The sequence below is a fragment of the Zonotrichia albicollis genome, chromosome 23 (assembly GCF_047830755.1).
Source record: "Zonotrichia albicollis isolate bZonAlb1 chromosome 23, bZonAlb1.hap1, whole genome shotgun sequence".
Lineage (NCBI taxonomy): Eukaryota > Metazoa > Chordata > Aves > Passeriformes > Passerellidae > Zonotrichia > Zonotrichia albicollis.
Window position 1 is genome coordinate 1,492,403 of NC_133841.1, and position 15,432 is coordinate 1,507,834.

General features: G+C 54.1%; 1 protein-coding gene across 5 annotated transcripts in view; it reads right to left on the bottom strand.

Moving 5' to 3' along the window:
- The window catches only part of KANSL1 (KAT8 regulatory NSL complex subunit 1), an 80,635-nt gene extending 66,067 nt beyond the window's left edge, over positions 1–14,568 (bottom strand). For 3 of the 5 annotated variants that reach the window (XM_074557667.1, XM_074557666.1, XM_074557663.1), the window contains exon 1: positions 13,763–14,430. The gene's annotated coding sequence lies outside the window, so the exon portion shown is untranslated. The other 2 variants (XM_074557664.1, XM_074557665.1) reach the window with 2 other exon arrangements.
- Positions 14,569–15,432: the final 864 nt, after the last annotated feature.

Sequence of the window (15,432 nt, forward strand, 5' to 3'; positions counted from 1 at the left end):
AAGGCTGAAAATCAAAGTACTAGAACCTGAATTTTTGTGAAAAGTCAAAGACGAGTTAGAGAAACAAACCCATATTCCCATGGAGGGAAGGCTCAAAATTTGCTCTGTGTGGTTTCCAATGAGTACACACATTGGTCAACTGTCCAGCCCCTCAGCAGGTCCAAAACACAAACCCTCCACAGTCCTGGAATCCCAAAATGATTCCCATCTGTTCATCCTCCAGCCTGGACTGGTGCTGAGGGCTGTCCCTACCCTGCTCACAGTCCCTCTAACTCACTCTCCATAAAATCCAGCTAGGTGACAGAAGGAGGAGACAGGGAAGGAAGAATACCCTCCCAGAGGAACCCACTTTAAAAAAGCAGCAGAAATATCGAGATGCTGGAGGAGGGTTCAGGCTTCCCAAGTCCCCAGCTCACAGAACTTACAGTATTCTGTAATTGACTACACTTTATTCTTACTAAAAAAGGATCTGCATGTCTAAAAGTTTAGGCCGCATTCACTGAAAATGGCTTTTAGTCACCATTTGGGTCCATAAATAAAAACTGAACATGCCTATTCAGGGAAGAATGAAAAAAAAAGGAACTTGCAGGGAACTTTCCACTTGTAACTAAGACACCCTTGGGAGAGGAGGGAGGAAGACTATCAGAATAAAGACTTCCTCCCCTCCAGCCTCCTTCCAAGACCTTCACTAGACACACACACAGTGGGGTGACTGCCTCTAACAGGCTCCCAGTTCTGCAGAAACACCTGGGTGTTTCTGAGGGAACTCTGCCTCAGGGTTCTCCACCACAGCCCCCACCTGACATCCACAGCGGCTCTGGAAACACCCAATTGCAAAAAGAGCAGAATCCCCCTCTCCTCGGAGCTAAATGACTCTTCATGAACAGTCAGGAGCCTGCAGGAGATGCAGGCTGGAGTGAGTTAATTTGTAGGTCATCAGCTTAAATTAACAGAAGTGGGAAACGGAAGCAAAACTTTGACACTGCTTTTTCCTCCGGGTTAGCAAACCCACTTGGAAACTGCAAATCCTCCTGCTAAGCTCCTGCAAACCTCCTTGGCTCCACTTTTCCTTGAGTGGACAGCATTTGGAGTACTCTGGAAGCCTGGAAAGCCTCCCCTAAGAATAAGGCTTTGTTCTAGTAGCTTAAAGATGACCTCCAAAAATTATTGGGCCTATTTTTTGTATTTTATTTAAGTCCTTATAAACTCTCTGTGTGCTGGACAGCACTGGCTCCTCTAACACTGAATTAGACCTCAACTTTTATGAGCAACCCTGGAAAAGACATTAAGGAACATTTGTAAGCATGTTCCCTCCCTCTGTTTATAGTGTTGTTATTAAAGCTGTATTACACTTATCTGGAATTTCTTCCTAACAGGGAACTGGAGGGGAGAAGGTGTTAAGGCATCTCTGAGGAAGGAGAATAAAGAAAAAGAAAGGTCACAGAATGGGAAGGTCATTCACAGTCTGAGGAACTTTCAGAGCATTCTGCTAAGTTTCACAATAATTCCAAGAATTATCCCCAATCTGTTGCCTGCTCCTGGGACCCAAACTGTGCTGGCAATTTCTACTGAAACTGCTGTCACCCATCAGTATTAGCAGATCCACGTGAGCACCCACAGTCTCTTTTTCACTGTTTCCCTGCCAAGGGTCTTTAATTTCCAGCCCTCAAGGTGACACATGTGTGACCAAGACCTTCTGCTGTGGCCCCAGCCCTGCTGTGAGAGAGCTGCTATCGGGGTAGCTAGAGATCCAATGGCGTCAGTAAAAGAAAATCTTAAATACTCTTTTTTAACTGTTTCTTAAAAACTCTCTGACTTTATGGATTCCAACAAGCTGCCAGGGTGCCAGGACACTGCTCCAGCTCCACCAGCACAGCTCAAGCCCAGCCCAGCCTCCAGCAGCACTGGCACAAGCCCTGTGCTGGACTTGGCATGGCCAGGTCCAGGAGGAGCTGCCTCTGGAAGGCCAGCGTGGTGTTTACAGCCTGTCTTTAGCTAATTCTGAATGAACGTTCTTCATTTTCCCTTCCGAAGTAGAGCACTGCCAGAGCACTCAGCAGTAATTAACAGAGGCGAGATGAAAGGCTGCAGCAAGCAGGTAAAACCAGGGTAACCGTAACTCACCCATCTTCCCTCGCTCCCCAGGAGGGCAGGGAGGCAGCAGAGCCACCAGGGCTCCTCGGGGGACCCCTGAGCATCCCTGGAACCCTGAGCATAGGGAGGAGTGGGACAGGGCTGGGGCAGAGATGGGAGGGCAGAGGGGCACCAGGAACACACCCAGTCACACTACACCGGGAGCAGCACCGGGTGGTGACACCCCTGAAAACAATCCCCCGGCCTGCTGACTTATTCGACACCCTCTGCTTCTAAAACCCAATTTTACAATCAGACATTGGAAGGAGAACTGGGTTTCCAAGCATGTGATTTTTTGCGGTACCCCAGAAAACAAGCCCAAAACAAACACAGGAAGTTTTGGCTCTCTGAATTCTTTGTGGAAGGAACCAGGCACTGTGCTTCCAGTGAGAAGCATGAGAAGCATGGGGAGCTCTGAGGCACCAGTTTGCCTCTGCAAGGGCTGAGTGTGCTCTTTCCCCACATCAATCCCACCGTGGCACCCTCACCCGTGCCCTCCATCCCTCCCTGCACTGCCTGGCCTCACACACCCACCTCACACACTTATGCTCCTGGATTATGGTTTAACTCCCTGACATGACCCCAAACTCTGCACTGCTGCACCCTGAAAGCCCTTCAGCCCAAGCTGCCCCCAACACCCATTTCCTGACGCACACCAAGGTGCTGCTAGAAGCAATAGAAGCAGAGTTACCCCGAAGGAAGTGAGCATTATACCAATTCCCACTTCCCCTCTCCTCCCCCACTACAAATCAGCAGCGCAGCCAACTCTTGAGTCCGTGTGGTTACAAATATGTTTCAGTCAAAAAACCAAAACAAAGCACATGAAAAACCCCAAACTTGGTAAAATAAAATCCCTCTACACTTCATTTTGCAAGTAAAACACATCATCTATGCTAACCTCAGCAGATAACAACACACAGCAACTCCCTGAGCCCTACAAATATTTTCCACATCCACAATGTCCATCTACCGAAGTTACAACTGCACATAACAGATTCTCTACGTGCCTTTTGTTATCACCTCTCAACATTCTGTAGTTGTAAGACAGGTGTTGACCAATTTAGAAAGGGATTTACATGGGAAGCAACTCTCAAAGCTTTAATTAAGGAAACGTGACAGGCAAGTACAGGACGATCACCTTATTGATAAGCCAGTTATCACGTGCAGACTGTGTGCTTGCAGTGACCCACATTTGGGAAACAGGCTCTTTTCTTTTAAATATTAATTAAAAAATGGTCAAGAACATACACAGGAATCACAGATTTTTACAACACACACATGAGTGCATTCCACAGCTATTAACACTACAGACTTGCACCTAATCTCCCAGGGAAAAACAAGAATTTTAATAGTAAGAACATACCAGAAATACTACTGAGCTCCACTTTTGTTTGTTTCCAAAGAGAAGCCCTCAAGATTAAACTAAAAGCTGCTGTTTCTACTTCCTTGTCCACATGAGTGGCAGGGTCTGGTCAACTCTGAGATCTCCTTCTGCAAGAATAATTCTCTCTTACGCCTGTGAACTCTCACTGGATATAAATAAACCAAACCAATTGCATCATCTGAGGTAAAGGAGGTTTCATCAATATGATGTCAGAAAGAAAAACAGAAGCCACAAAGCAAGATTAACTGTCATCACTGCCAAAAAAATCTGGAAAAGTGAATAATTAAAAGCAAGAATGCTTTCACCTGGAAAACTAAGTGGCTGGAGATAAAAATACCCATTGCTGTTAAGCTACTCTTCAGAACAAAGTTGCAGTTTAGAGTAAAAGCAAAAGAAATATGTTTCAAAATAATAATGGGACATCTGCAGAAAGCAGCAGCCTGTCAGAGACAAAAAATAAAAAATAAAATAAAATTTTAGAAAGCTTTAATTGTGAAATCTGGGTCTCCCCCATCCAGTATCAGAAAGATTTTGTTTTTCTTTCGCATAATCTGGGCAAGTTGCCCAGGAAATATGAAAAACTGAACCCAGGACTCAGGGAGCAAGTTAAACAAAAAACAGAATTGCCTTTTAATTTTAAAGATACATTTTCATTCACTAGGTACAGCCATACCCACCTTTGCTCAAAAGCATAGAACTGTTTCCAATACCCTCAACACCGCCCTGCTCCATAAAGCAGCACCACCTTAATACTTCATATTTTGTATTTAGTATTTTAGAACAAGGCATTGGCTGTCACTACAAGAAGTCTTTTGGAGTGCCTTGGGATAAGTGGCCATACCCTTAACAAACCTCTGTCCCACAAAGTGGCACCACCTTAATACTTCATATTTTATACTTAGTATTTTAGAACCATGCTGTCACTACAAGAAGTCCTTGGGATAACTGGCCGTGTCCTCAAGAGGAAATAAAATAAAATAAAATAGCCCAAAGGGGAGCAGAGCTCAGTGCCCCAAACCAGCAGACCCCTGCCCACGCTGGCAGCCAAATTTACAGATTTTGCTCTGACTGGAGTTCAGCATCCTCAGGACAGAGCGCTCAGCTGACTGATCTCAGAGGAGAGCACAGCCCAGCACGGCTGACACCAGCTCCAAGCAGTTTAATCAAAGGTGATGCTCACTCACACATCACAGGTTCTCTTCCACGGCCCTAATTACAGCTTGAGCTGGGCTTGCTCTTCCTCATTTAGTGCAGAGCAACCTGGCAGTAACCTTCCCATCACATCCTGTCGCTGCAGACCCTGACAGGAAGTTATAAAGATTTCACAGAGATGCTTCCTAACGTTTGAGAGCTGAAAATTAGAAATCTTTAAGGTCCACCTTCTGCTAAGGCCTCTGAGGCCTGAAGCAGCTCCCAGTACAGAAATATATATTTCAATTAAACTTTTCTTTCCACCAAATGTGAAAAAAACAAGTTTGCAGCAAGAGATTAACTCAGGCACAGATGAGGACGAGGCCTACTCAGGCTGACAGCTACCCCCATTTCCCCTCTTGAGATTCAATTTTGTTACCTTTCTCCCTCATTTTATCAGATAAACAGCACAGTTTCATCACTAAATTCAGATACTGCACTGTCAGAGCTCCAGAATTAAATCTTCCCAACTATTAACATCTCCCATTTCTCATTTGTCTCACTCTCCAAACTCTGGCAATCACCTGCTGGCTGCACCTCGTGGCAGAAGAAATCCAGACTGGTTTTCTAACTTTCTTTAAAAAACCTGAACGAGACCTTATCCAACCTCTCCTCTTCCAAAAACACAGCTCTGAACTCAGGCTGACAAGGACATGTGCAGGGTTTAATGGAATTATGTTTACTCAAGTTCTGCATCACCCAGACTCTTGCTGATTTGGGTATGACAACTCCCGGCCCAGCTGAGAAAGAACAGAAAGCTTTTATTCCAATTTAAACGATTTGTCACAGAAAACTGCATCCTCCAACATGCAGCCAAACTCCTGTTTACGGGGAAGGGTTTTCAAACCAAGTCTTTGCTGCTTTTCATTCCAGATAGACATTGTATTCCTGGAAGTCATGAGCAGGGACGTGGTATTTATAAAATGCAGCAACGGAAACGCTGCTTCTCAGATCACCTGCCACTGCAACTGCCCAGTGCTCAGAGCTCTTTTTAAAGGAAGGATAAACATTGGGAAGAGAGGCAGGCGTGCAGAACTTACTCATTATTTGGTCTCATCGCCACGTGATCCACCTGAGACCCTTCCAGGAATTAAATTCCCATTTAGGCCTAAGTTGACCCACCTGTTTCTCTCACAGTCCAGTAAAAAAACGAACAGAAAAACGCAAAATCGGGTGCTGTTTGGGTTCAGGCTGAGATACCACTGACCTACTCTCAAAAAATGGTGCTAGAAAAAGGCAATTTTCCATAAGAGGAAAATTGTATGGAAGGGGGTGGGGGAAAAGCCCAGAAATAAAAACATGTGCTGCTTGCCCTTTCTCCACTCCCCAAGCTTTACCCTTCCCCTTGGGCTGGGCCTAAGAATCCTCAAGCCTTATCTTTACCTTGCTGTCCATTGAGTCTCATCCTCCCTGGAAAAGCCTTTTGAGGTTCCTGAGGACAGGCAGCAAGTGGAGCCCGAGCAGGGAAGGGTGGAGTGCTGGAACTCCAGAGACAGGCTTTGTTCTGGGCGTTCATTAGATAATGGCAGTGGCCTTCACCAAAACACGAGTTATAAACAGGGCAAAAGGAAGTGACTTTGGTCACAGAACCGCTCAGTTTTCACCCCTGCCTCGCATGATGTCACACTCTCACCAGCTCTCCGGTTACCGGATGATCTCCGACAGCAAATGGGACTGAAATACAGCTTTTTTAAAAAAATAAAAGGCAAAAGAGGGGGAAAAAAGGCGTAAGAGAAACCCACAGCCACATCTGCCTGGTCATCTGCTGCTTTATCACCTCTGACGAGGGAACACAAGTCATTCCTCATTGCTAAATCATTACAAATCAGCTATAACAGTACCACAACCAAGTTCCACAATTAACTGCTCCTGCAGCATATCAATCCATTAAGCCCCACACAGCTGTGCTACCTTGGCAGTGCGGCTATACAGGGAAAAAAAAAACAAACAAAAAAAAAAATACCAAAACACCGTCCCCATCCCCGCTGCCGCGCCAAAGCCGGGCCGCCCGTCCCTGGTGCGCGGGGGCGGGCGGGGAACCGGGCCGGGAACCGAACGGGGACCGAGGGGGGAACTGGGCGGGAAACCGGGCCAGAAACCGGGCCGGGAACCGAGGGGGAACCGGGCCAGAAACCAAGCGGGGACCGAGGGGGAACCGGGCCGGAAACCGGGCCAGAAGCCGAGCCGGGAACCGAGGGGGAACCGGGCTCGGTACCGACCCGGGGCTCCCCCGGCTCTCCCAGGCCCCGCTCTGCTCCACCGCCCCCTCGGCCGATTTAAAACGCTGCTGACTTCTCAATTAAAGAAAATATATATATATATATATAAAATCAGCTTGAGGAGCGTCGCTGTTCCCGTGCCAGAATGGAAATCCAAGAGGATACGCTAAAGCAGGGAAGAGCATCAGAGGTTCCTCCATGAAAACAAAGGCTATAAAAAGGACAAATATGGTTTTAAAAAGAAAACGCCTGCACGCAGGCAGATGCCCGGGCTGGCAGGGGTTCGGGGCACACACAGAAATGCTCACACCCCGGGCAGCCCCGGTGTTTTATCATCCCCCGCAGCAGCGGCACCGACCCACGGCGAGTCCCGCCCGGCCCGGGACCGGCTGCTGCCTCCTCACCTTATTTTCACAGGCACAAAGCAGCCCGAACACAACACACGACATGATGTAACCAGCGACACGGCCGTGGCCCAAAGCAGTTCAAAATATAATGGTCAGTCAAAACAAATAAAAAACCTGCAGTTCCTCCCATATCCTGACCGGTTTCATGGAAAACTACAGTTTGTCATTCAAGTGCATTTTACATAACAGGGAATATAATCTATGGAGTGCCTGCCTTTTGCTCCACCTGGACACAAATTCAAGGAGAGGAGAGATGACACCTCGGTTTGGAAGGTGGGTCTAATTTTTGGGGGGAAAATAAGTTTAGTTCCCAATATATTTAGCTGCTTTATTTTTTCCTCCTACATAACCCCCATTTATACCCCAAATGATGGAAATTTCTCCGTAACCAAGCACTGGAAGATGCTAATCCCGTGATGGAAGTAAACACACGTATGGATCACGGAAAGCATTTCAGGATAGCCGGACTCCTCCAGCTTGTTTGGGGCAAAATAATCCTGGATCGGCAGGGCCGGTTCCAAATAAATAAAATACAAAATATGCGGCTAGAAAGTAAATACAGGGAAATGGTTTTGGAGCTCGAAGCCACCTGGAAAATGACGCTATTGTGCACCCCGGGAGCAGGGAGAGCGCCCGGTGACACGGCTCCCGCCGGTGACAGCCCACCGGGATTACCGGCACCGCTCCGCTCCTATTTTCCAGGCGGATTTGGGGCCGCGGGACCTGCTCCCTCCACGCGTTTTGCAAGCTTTGAGGTTATGCAATTTAATTTTTTTTTTCTGTTTACTTTTAAAACTTCGCGTGTGCCCCCCCCACCCCAGCCCCCCTTTTCCCACCAGGTTAGGGAACGCTGCCCCCCCTTCCTTCCCTCCCGTCCGTCCCTTCCCCTCCCCGGGGGCAGCGGCCACGTGAGAGGCCCCGGCCCGACCCTGCGGGACCCCCGGCGCCGGGATTGCAATGTCGAGCGGCGCCGCCGCCCCCCGCCCGCGGCGCCCCCCCCGCCCCGGGGAGACGCAGCACCGGGGGCGGCGGGCGGGGAGGGGGGGGGTGCGGGGCGGCTCTCCTGCCGCGACCCCCGCACTTTCCGCCGCACCGGGGAGGGGAAGGGCAGCGCGGGGGGGGGTCTCGCAGAAGTTGGGGCGCGGCGGCGGCGGGGCCCGGCGGGGCGCGGCGGCTCTAACAAAGGGGCGGCGGGGGAGGCGCGGCGGGCGCGGGGCGGCGGGCGCGGGGCGAGCGGCACCTACCACGTGACGAGCGGCGAGCGCGGTCCGGGCGGGCTCGGCCGCGGCGAAACGGGCGCAGTTCGCAAACAAACCAAGCGGGCCCCCCCGGGACGAGGGGCGGCAGCCGCGGCGCCGCCACCCCCGGCGCCCCCCCCGCCCGCCCCGGCGGAACGGGGGATGGGCTCGCCCGTCTCCCTCGGCGGCCGCAGTGCTGGGGGTGGGGGGGGAGGGGGGGAGCGGGGCCCCCCCGCCCCCGGGTCGGAGCGCTGGGGCGGAGCGGGCGCTGCGGCGCTTCTCGTCGGCGCGCCCGGTCCCCCCCTGCTCCGGGCGAGCGCGGCGGCGGCGCGGCTCGAAAATGGCGGCCGGGCTCCTTCCCTGCCCTCCCCCTCCCGTCAGCCGGAGAATGCACCGGGGGGAAGGAGGAGGAGGACGGCGAGGAGGCGGGGGGGCGGGGGGCGCCGCCGCAGCGCCCCCGGCGGCCGCGCCGCGCAGCGCAACCCGCGCCCGCCCGCAGCCGGGGGGCCCCGCCGAGCGCCCGCCGCGGCCGCGCGGAGGAGCTGCAGTGCGGGAGGGGAGGGGAAGGGGAGGGAGGGGCGCGCACCGGCACCGCCGCCGCCGCCGGGGAGGGAGGGCGGGGAAGGGGAGGGAGGGGCGGACCCGCCGCCTTTTGTCCGCCCGCCGCGGCCCCGCCACTGCCGGACACCGCCAGGGGGAGCCCGCGGCGGCGCGCGGGGCACGCCGGGAGTTGGAGTCCGCCCGCGGCCGGGGACACACAGGACACGCAACGCCGCTGGTTTAACGCTGCTTTAACCGTTTCCTGCCCAAAATGCACGGTTCTGCCGCTCTGCCACCGGGAGCCCGCTCCCGGGAAAAATCAAACTAACAGCCTTCGCCGGTTAAGTATTTCCCCGCAAAACTGCACGTCACGCTCTCCCGCGCCCAGTGCAGCCCCGGGAGCTCGCTGCCGGCCCGGCCCGCACTGCTCCTGCCACGGTTCCCGGCGGTATTGCCAGGAAACCTGCCCAAAGAAAATCCGCCCAGGAAATCTGTCCAAAGAAAATCTGCTAAAGAAATTCTGCCCAGGAAATCTGCCGAAGCAGCCCCCTGTGCCCCAGCCGGGCTCCGGAGCTGTGCCCCCGGCTCTGGGTAGGGTCTGGGGCCGGGGCACGCAGGGCTGGCAGCCCGGGCACCAATGCTCCTGCTGTCCCCGATCCTGCCCTTCCCAGCTCCATCACACACCAAGAGCAAGAAAGAATTCCTTTGGGACCGCACAAACCATTTCCCCTCTGTGACCTTCAGCCTGGCCCCTGGCAGGCGGTGACACTGGCTGTGCCCAGCACAGAGCCTGGCACGCTCAGGGTGCCACAAACCCGCTGCAATTCCTGCCAGGCAAAGGCTCTTCCTTCAGACAGAACACGTTCCTGCTGCCTCTACAGCAGGAACGCAGCTCTGCCAAGATAAAAGCGCTTTATGCCATGGTTTGCCTGCAAAGGGAAAGAGCCACAGCAGTGCCAGCTGTGCTCACCGCCACTGAGAGATGCACTGAGTGAAAACAAAACCTGTCCTGCTCAACTGCAGAGCTAGGTAAGCAGGAACCCTCTTTCCAGTGCTATCCACACACACACAAGTTTATTTCCTCCCTGTGATTCAAGCCCCAGCACCACACAGGGCGGTTCAATACCACAGAAGCAATTGCAGAATACCCTGAGCTGGGAGGGATCAGAACTCCTGCACAGGAATCCCACCACGTGCTTGAGCAACGCTCCCTTCCTCTAAAAACCATCTGGAGATACAGTCAAGGCACTACGGTTACTCTTTAAAATCCAATATATTGCTCAACAAACCACACCACGGCACTCTCCTTACAACTGGGTTTTCTGGGCCAGGAAATTCACATTTCATCATTTTTCTAAGGGTGTGTGTGACCCCCTGGGCTTGCAGTCAGAGACACCCAGAGGTCTCTGTGACCACACAAATGCTCAAAACACAGCTTTACCTAAGTGTTTTTCCAAGAAAAATATTCAGCTAAGGACAGCAGTGAGACTAATGCTGGTTTTATGCCCTAGCAGGGAGTTGCAGACAACCAGCTCCACTCCTGGGCTGTCCCCTCAGTGATGGCCATTCCCCATCCCCACAGCCCTGCTGCACATTCTCTCCTCATCTCGTCTCACTTGAAGAGAACTTTAGGAACCCAGGACCCTACAATGGCATGCAAACCTCTGGTATTATTGGTTTCTTAATCTATTTTGAATTAGAGCTCAGCTAAAAAGCAGAAGCACAAATGTGGTTTTATACTGGCACAGAAGAGTGAGGACAATCTGTTGTGAAAGAAATTAAAAGAAATTCCTGTGCAATAAAGCTTCTGATCAGGATTTTCTGCTGAGGCACAAACCAAGAGCCCAGATTCCAGCTTGACATTCCAGTGCAGGTCTGGATTTTCCTGCAGCACAGACACAGCTGCAGCTTCCATGGTCCAGCTTGATCTGGAGAAGAGTAGCAAAAATTGTGCAGTGTAAAATTACACAGCTTTGGCCTCTTGTGTGGCCCTGCCAGTCTCAGCTTCCCACTCAAAACTGTGCCACAACTGGTCACTCCTGGACCAGCCACCAACCTGTCCCTCACACTGGATGTTCCTGACCTGGAGATGCCCCCCATGAACAAGAGCAGCTGTCCACAGTGAAACCCCATTTTTACAGCATCATCCTTTGAATTGTCCTCTTCTGCCAAGCATCCAGAACACTCAAAACACAATAGCTGGTGAGGGCTGTGTACCCAGATACTCACACCTAATTGTTACCTCATCTTTCCACCTATTAATCCTCATTATTTGCTCTGATTGGATCATCCTCAAAAATTGAACAGTCTCTATACAACAAGTACATGCATATCTGTACATAAAATAACTCTGAGGTGTTATTATTTATGACTTTTGAACCTAAAACCATGCTATTTCAGTTTGGGAAACATCCTGAATGTGGGAAAGGTGGATGGCCACTATAAAACACGTATTTCCTAGGAAATAAAAAAGACATATTTCCTATGAAATATTTCCTATGAAAAATCCAGCATGGGAGAATCAGAGCCCAGGCAACCACAGGGAAATGGCAATGGGAAGGAGAAGGCAGGAGTCCCTGTTCTGTGAGCACGGCACAGCCAGAGCTGGAGCAGCACATTCCCAGGGAGAGCTCCCTGCTCCTCTGCTCCCACAAACCTCCTTCCTCTGAGGAGCTCTGGGTCACGAGCTCCACAGAACCCAAGGGCTGTAACTGAGCTGGTCCCTTCTGTGCCAACAAAACATTGCAAAAGTGTGACAAGACCAGCTGCCAGGAGCTTGAGCTCCTTGGGGGGACGGTGAGAACAGCCCTCAGACAGGTCCTGGCAGAGCTGTAGAGCAATTCAAGCTGTGACATGCTCAACACACTCCCAAAAATCAAGGTCCAGCAAGACCCTCCCCTCGAGAAGCAAATGCCCCTCAGCAGAGCTGCCGGGGGATGCAGCGGCCGGACACACTGATGGCTGGACACATGGACGGATGGACAGCCCGACAGCTGGACACCCCAATGGCCAGACAGCCTGACAGCCGGATGCACTGATGGCCAGACAGCCTGACAGCCAGACAACCCACTTGGAAGGCTGTGATAGATTTACAGGACACACCGGACATGCCGGACAGCCTGACAGGGCTGGACACCCCACAGCCACACAGCCGGACAGCCCAACAGCCGGACACACCGACAGCCGGACACACCGACAGCCGGACAGCCCCAGTGCCCCAGCAGCTTCCTCGGCTCCTGCCAGCTCACAGGAGGCACAAAGGACCCAGAGCCCTTCCCTGCCCTCCCACAGCCTCCCAAAGCAGCCCCATCTCCCCATCCCACAGGGCCTGCAGCTCTCTGAAACCTCACTGGGTTTTCTCCTCCACAGCTTCCCAGACTGCAGCATGAGACTAAGGAGCTGGCATTGAGGATGGGGACAAATGGGACATCTCACAGTGCCCGTGTGGGTGAGGCTCCACACAGCCACACCTGTCAAACCCCAACACATCAGCACGTGGCACTTTGGAAATGAAGAACACACTCCAGAGAAGTTCTCTCCTAATTCCCACCAGTGTCAGCAGGAGCTGCAGCAACACAGATTTCCAAGGTATTTCACCATAGCCTCCAAAACCACAACAGGGAGATTTAATTCCATTTTTAAAGCCCACTAAACAACTCACTGTTATTCTGTGTACAAAGAGCAAGAGCTTTGCTGCTGTGTTGGCCAACTGGAGATCAGACACCACAGCAGATTTGTGTAAGGTCAGTGTGAACGGATTGAGATAAGATTTTTGGTTTTCCCATTACAAGAGAATTTGTCTAAATTCAGCCTCAATAATTGACCTCAAGTCAGGCTGCTTTGGCTTGTAGATTTACGAAAAGAAGGAAATATCCTTCCCTTTAGCACATCTCTTCAGGTTTTATTCAGATGCACCAAACTCAATTCCTGTACCTGAGTGTTTAGGACACACTTTTAATGTGCAATAACATCAGCAAGGCAAGAGGTCACTTTTCTAAAGAAGCACCAGCAAAGCCCCACCAGGCTCCACTCCAGACCCAGCAGCACCACAGCTGCCTTACACACAGGGAAACCAGAAATGTGAGCAGGAAACTCCAGCTTCAGACCTTTGGTTTTCCCTGGACAAAGCCAAGACCCCTTTGATAGGTGTACGCAAAACTCTTTTGATACTATAAATACATATACAAACCAGATCAAACCAGCAAGTTAAAAAGACCTTATAGTGTAAACCTAGGGTTTAAGGATGAATGTAATAAAGAGAGGAAAAAAAAGCAGGAAATCTTTCTCTTTCTGGGCAAGTCATACCTTGATGTCTCGATGCTGCTGCACACAAGGACAGGTAACACCTGTAAATACACACACATGCTCCCCAGAGGAGCCTCCACATCTCTTCACTACAGGCACTGGAATGGCTTTGGAGAGAGCAAACACCCTGTACACACACAGGATGAATCCACACTTCCAGCCATAACACCAAACCTCCATTTTAAACTTCTGCATCAGCCAAGAAACTACGTGCAGGGCTCCAGCGTCATCCGGCACGGTCGGGAGCCAGCCCAGCACCTGCCGGGGCACCTGAGCACACCCGGGCGGGCCGGGCCGGGCCGGGGAGCCCCGAGCAGCGCGGGCAGCGGGGCACACGGCACGTACCTTGCTGGGCATCCTGGCCAGGCCCATCCTCACACCTGCGCTCCAGGTGGGCAGCACGGGGACGGCCTCCGGATCCTCGCAGCCTCCGCCGACGCCGGCGGGATGTAAGTTTCTTATTTATTGACTCGAGGAGGTGGGAAAGTGCAGGAGCTGGGGACAGAAAGGGCTGTCACAAGGGGGCCCCGCCGCCCCCTCCCACCGTTACCTCCATCCCGGCCCGGGCCGGCCGGCGGGGCCGGGCCCGGCGGCGCTCGCAGCGCGGCCCGGGGCGCGGGGGGCCGGGGCTGCCGCCACCCCCGATCCTTCTCGAAGCCCCCCGGGCCCGGCCTCGCTTCCCCGGGCTAAAATGGAGGCGTGGGGCGGGCGGGGGGGTCCCCGCTCCGCACGGAGCCGGCCGGGCCCGGCCCCCCGGGGCAGCGCGGCGGGGCGGAGCTCTCCCGGCGCCCCGGGCCCGGCGCCCGCTGCGACCCTGCCCGCGACCCCCAACTCCCGGGCGGGAGCGGCCGCCCGCCCCCCCGGCCCCGCCGCGGCCCGGCCCCCGCGGCCAAGTTGCGGGACGGCGGGGCCGGGGCCCGGGGCTGGCGCTGCCCGCGGGGCGGGGGCCGCGACCCCCGGGCGGAGCGCGGCCGCCCCCCGAGCCCCCGGCCCGCTCCGCGCCCCCCGCCCGCTCCTACCTGCGCCGCTCCGCCGCCTTCAAGCGGGGACCTTCCGCCCTCCCCCGCGCCCATTGGCTGCGCGTGGGGCATGGGCGCGCCCCATTGGCTGCGGCCGCGTCAATCAGCGCGGGGGGCAGGGCGGACGGTGATTGATGCGGTGCCGCCGCTCGGCCCCTGCCCCGCGCCCCCCCCCCCTCCCGCCGCCCCCCTCCCCGGGACCCCCCCCCAAACCCCGGTACCGGCCCCGAGCGAGGGGTCCCGGGCGCGCCCCCGCCCCCCGGGGCAGCCGCGGGTCCGGCCGGGCCCCGGGTGCGGGGTGGGTGCGGGGCTCGGGGGTCACGGGGCGCCGGTGTCCCGCAGGTGGCACCGGGCCGGGAGCCGGGGCACGCGTGGGGCGTCCCGCGGGCCGCAGGCCACTCGTGCTCAGTGCGGGGCGCGGGTCCCACGGCGGGGAGGGACCTGCCGGGGGAGCGGGAGGTGCCGCGGGACACCGAGCACCGGAGCGGGGCACGAGGGCTGCGGGGACACCGGGAACACCGGGCCCACGGCTGGCAGCAGGCCCCGTCCCACAGGTGACACAGGGCCCGTGTCCCCTGCGTGCCTCTGGGCCTGTATCCAGTGCCCACCCAGTGCCACCCTGCCATGGCAGGGACACTCCTACTGTCCCAGGCTGTCCCAGTGTCCAGCCTGGCCTTGGGCACTGCCAGGGATGCAGGGGCAGCCACAGCTGCTCTGGGCACCCTGTGCCAGGGCCTTGCCAAAATCTGCGAACAGAATTTCCTCCTCACATCTATAATCTAATTTTCTCCCAGTTAAAGTGGTTCCCCCTCTTGTTCTGTCTGCCTGTGTAAAAAGTTACTCTCCCTTTTTCTCAGCCCCTTTGAGGACTGGAAGGAAGTTTGAGATGCTCCAAACACACTCTGAGAGGTGCCCACGCTGATCCCACACAGAGCAGCTGCAGTCACTGTCCCCACAGACACTGGCCTTGCTCTCCTTCCCCAGGAAACATGAAAC